The sequence below is a fragment of the Montipora foliosa genome, chromosome 3, assembly GCF_036669935.1.
Source record: "Montipora foliosa isolate CH-2021 chromosome 3, ASM3666993v2, whole genome shotgun sequence".
In the NCBI taxonomy this organism is placed as follows: Eukaryota; Metazoa; Cnidaria; class Anthozoa; order Scleractinia; family Acroporidae; genus Montipora; species Montipora foliosa.
In genome coordinates this window covers 62571705-62576340 of record NC_090871.1, presented here as the reverse complement: position 1 = coordinate 62576340, position 4636 = coordinate 62571705, and the positions used below count along the sequence as shown (strand labels likewise).

The following is a 4636-nucleotide window of genomic DNA, read 5'->3' as shown; positions in this document are numbered from 1 at the left end:
ACTTTAAGGCTAGCAGACATTGTTAAAGGGTTTGTTATGGGCTAAAACTGATTAAATGCATTCTCAATCGTCATTTGCTTTGTGACACCCTCAATTTTGAATCTAAGCGGATGCAAAAATTAAAACCTTCTCCCTTTAGGAACAATTCAAGATACTTCATTTACTTTCTCAATGTGTAAGGACAGAATGGAGAGCAGTATACATTTCGATCACACATGCAAGAAAGAAATAATTTATTACACCCCTTAAGGTAATGTTCCTTATTACCTTAAAATGAGAGACAAATAACTTATTACACCCAGCACGCTAATAATTATTACTACATACCTTGCAATGTTCCTCTTTAAAACCTTTTGAGTAGGAATAAAGAACCTGGCTGAGAAAGAAACAAGGGATAAATAATACTCGTGGATCATTTGGGTGCATCATTCGCAACTGATCATGAGTGACGGTGATCACTTCAGAAAATAAACTTATAAGGAATTCTGAGAAAGTCACTAACTTGATCCAAACTGAGTAAAGAGAAAACAACAAAAAGTAACGCAAAAGTCATCAGAACTGGTTTATCACACATAAATTACTTGTTCCTGTTATTAAGAAACGCGTAACAGTGAGCAACTTACCAAAATGGATGCTAATCAACGCGAGGTCGTCGACAACAAGAAATGACTCTGCAAAATTTGACGATTTAATGTGGTTATCCATGCATTATCGAATCTTCAACAAAAATTTTAACTTCTATAACAAAAATCAATTATTCCTAGTATGCAAAAAAGAGGTAGAACTAAAGTGCAAAGCTGAAAAGTTCTCAAGAGAACTAACAAATGGAGCAGCAAGGAGAACAAGGCATTTCATACTCGAGCACACTGCGGAACTAATCATGCAGTGAGGCAGTTTAAGTTGAACATGGAACGAGATGAGATGACTAATCCATTCCTCCGAACAACTCAAGTAATGGTTTCCTTCGGTGAGATTTAAAATTGTAATGAGAACGCATACAGTATAACAGGCTCTAATCTTGCTTAGCTTTACACATGTAAGTAAGACTTTAAGGGAAGTAGATATTTTTAAAGGGTTTGTTATGGTCTAAAATTGATCGAATGCATTCTTAATCGTCGTTTGCTTTGTGACACCCTCAATTTTGAATCTAAGCAGATGCAAAAACTAAAACCTTCCTTCTTGAGGAACAATTCAAGATACATCATTTACGTACTTTCTCGATGTGTAAGGAAAGAATGAAGGGCAGTATGCATTTCGATCACACAAGAAAGAAATAATTTATTACACCCCTTAAGCTAATGTTCCTTATTACCTCAAAATGACAGAAAAACAACTTATTACACCCAGCAAGCTAATAATTATTACTACATACCTTGCAAAGTTCCTCTTTAAGACCTTTTGAGCAGGAATAATGAATCCGGCTGATAAAAGGAAATAAGGGATAAATAATACTTGTGGATCATTTGGGTGCGTCATTCGCAACTGATCATGAGTGACGGTGATCACTTCAAAAAATAAACTTATAAGGAATTCTGACATAATCACTAACTTGATCCAAACTGAGTAAAGAGAAAACAACAAAAAGTAACGCAAAAGTCATCGGAACTGGTTTGTCACACATACATTACTTGTTCGTGTTATTAAGAAACGAGTAACAGTGAGCAACTTACAAAAAGGGATGCTAATCAACGCAAGGTCTTCGACGACTAGAAATGACTCTGCTAACATTTGATGATTTAATTAATGTGGTTATCCATGCATTATCCAATCTACTACAAAAGATTTCAACTTTCATAACAAAAATCAATTATTGCTAGTATGCAAAAAAAAGGGTATAACTGAAGTGCAAAGCTGAAAAGTTCTCAAGAGAACTAACAAATGGAGCAGCAAGGAGAACAAGTCATTTCATACTCGAGCAAACTGCGGAACTGATCATGCAGTGAGGCAGTTTAAGTTGAACATGGAACGAGGTGAAATGACTGTTCCATTGCTCCGAACAACTCAAGTAATGGTTTCCTTCGGTGAGATTCAAAGTTGTAATGAGGACACATACATTATACCAGGTTCTGATCTCGCTTAGCATTAAGTAAGACTATAAGGCTAGTAGACATTATTAAAGGGTTTGTTATGGCCTCAAACTGATTAAATGCATTCTCAATCGTCATTTGCTTTGTGACACCCTCAATTTTGAATCTAAGCAGACGCAAAAACTAAAACCTTCTCCCTCCAGGAACAATTCAAGATACATCATTTACTTACTTTCTCGATGTGTAAGGAAAGAATGGAGGGCAGTATACATTTCGATCACACAAGAAAGAAATAATTTATTACACCCCTTAAGCTAATGTTCCTTATTACCTCAAAATGACAGACAAATAACTTATTACACCTAGCAAGCTAATAATTATTACTACATACCTTGCAATGTTCCTCTTTAAAACCTTTTGAGCAGGAATAATGAACCTGGCTGATAAAAGAAAATAAGGGATAAATAATACTGGTGGATCATTTGGGTGCAACATTCGCAACTGATCATGAGTGACGGTGATCACTTCAAAAAATAAACTTATACGGAATTCTGACAAAGTCACTAACTTGATCCAAACTCAGTAAGAGAAAACAACAAAAAGTAACGGAAAAGTCATCAAAACTGGTTTATCACACACAAATTACTTGTTCCTGTTATTAAGAAAGGAGTAACAGAGAGCAACTTACCAAAATGGATGCTAATTAATGCGAGGTCCTCGACAACAAGAAATGACTCTGCAAAATTTGACGATTTAATGTGGTTATCCATGCATTATCGAATCTTCAACAAAAATTTTAACTTTCATAATAAAAATCAATTATTCCTAGTATACAAAAAAAAGGGTAGAACTGAAGTGCAAAGCTGAAAAGTTCTCAAGAGAAATAACAAATGGAGCAGCAAGGAGAACAAGGCATTTCATACTCGAGCAAACTGCGGAGCTGATCATGCAGTGAGGCAGTTTAAGTTGAACATGGAACGAGGTGAAATGACTGTTCCATTGCTCCGAACAACTCAAGTAATAAATAGGGATAAATAATACTCGTGGATCATTTGGGTGCATCATTCGCAACTGATCATGAGTGACGGTGATCACTTCAGAAAATAAACTTATAGGGAATTCTGACATAGTCACTAACTTGATCCAAACTGAGTAAAGAGAAAACAACAAAAAGTAACGCAAAAGTCATCAGAACTGGTTTGTCACACATAAATTACTTGTTCGTCTTATTAAGAAACGAGTAACAGTGAGCAACTTACAAAAAGGGATGCTAATCAACGCAAGGTCTTCGACGACTAGAATTGACTCTGCTAAAATTTGATGATTTAATTAATTTGGTTATCCATGCATTATCCAATCTACTACAAAAGATTTCAACTTTCATAACAAAAATCAATTATTCCTAGTATGCAAAAAAAAAGGGTAGAACTGAAGTGCAAAGCTTAGAAGTTCTCAAGAGAACTAACAAATGGAGCAGCAAGGAGAACAAGTCATTTCATACTCGAGCAAACTGCTAAACTGATCATGCAGTAAGGCAGTTTAAGTTGAACATGGTACGAGGGGAAATGACTGTTCCATTGCTACGAACAACCCAAATAATGGTTTCCTTCGGTGAGATTCAAAGTTGTAATGAGAATGCATACATTATACCAAGTTCTGATCTTGCTTAGCATTAAGTAAGACTTTAAGGCTAGTAGACATTATTAAAGGGTTTGTTATGGGCTAAAACTGATTAAATGCATTCTCAATCGTCATTTGCTTTGTGACACCCTCAATTTTGAATCTAAGCGGATGCAAAAACTAAAACCTTCTCCCTTCAGGAACAATTCAAGATACATCATTTACTTTCTCAATGTGTAAGGACAGAATGGAGAGCAGTATACATTTCGATCACACAAGAAAGAAATAATTTATTACACCCCTTAAGGTAATGTTCCTTATTACCTCAAAATGACAGACAAATAACGTGTTACACCCAGCACGCTAATAATTATTACTACATACCTTGCAATGTTCCTCTTTAAAACCTTTTAAGCTGGAATAATGAACTTGGCTGGAAAAAAGAAATAAGGGATAAATAATACTGGTGTTTCATTTGGGTGCGTGATTCGCAACTGATCATGAGTGACGTTGATCACTTCAAAAAATAAACTTATAAGGAATTCTGACAAAGTCACTAACTTGATCCAAACTGAGTAAAGAGAAAACAACAAAAAAGTAACGCAGAAGACACCAGAACTGGTTTATCACACATTAATTACTTGTTGGTGTTATTAAGAAACGAGTAACAGTGAGCAACTTACCAAAATGGATGGTAATCGACGCGAGGTCGTCGACAACAAGAAATGACTCGGTAAAATTTGACGATTTAATGTGGTTATCCATGCATTGTCGAATCTTCGAGAAATATTTTTTAATTTTCATAACAAAAATCAATTATTCCTAGTATGCAAAAAAAAGGGTAGAACTGAGGTGTAAAGCTTAGAAGTTCTCAAGAGAACTAACAAATGGAGCAGCAAGGAGAACAAGGCATTTCATACTGGAGCAAACTGCGGAGCTGATCATGCAGTGAGGCAGTTTAAGTTCAACATGGAACGAGGTGGGATCAC

General features: G+C 35.5%; 1 protein-coding gene across 1 annotated transcript in view; it reads right to left on the bottom strand.

The window, feature by feature from the left end:
- The window catches only part of LOC137997904 (tetratricopeptide repeat protein 28-like), a 35064-nt gene extending 30685 nt beyond the window's left edge, over positions 1–4379 (bottom strand). The window contains exons 1-7 of the mRNA XM_068844224.1: positions 4331–4379; positions 4032–4080; positions 2716–2763; positions 2419–2467; positions 1373–1421; positions 624–671; positions 328–376 (exon numbers count right to left, since the gene is read on the bottom strand). The gene's annotated coding sequence lies outside the window, so the exon portion shown is untranslated. The remainder of the gene's footprint in view (positions 1–327; positions 377–623; positions 672–1372; positions 1422–2418; positions 2468–2715; positions 2764–4031; positions 4081–4330) is intronic.
- Between the last annotated feature and the right edge of the window lie 257 nt (positions 4380–4636).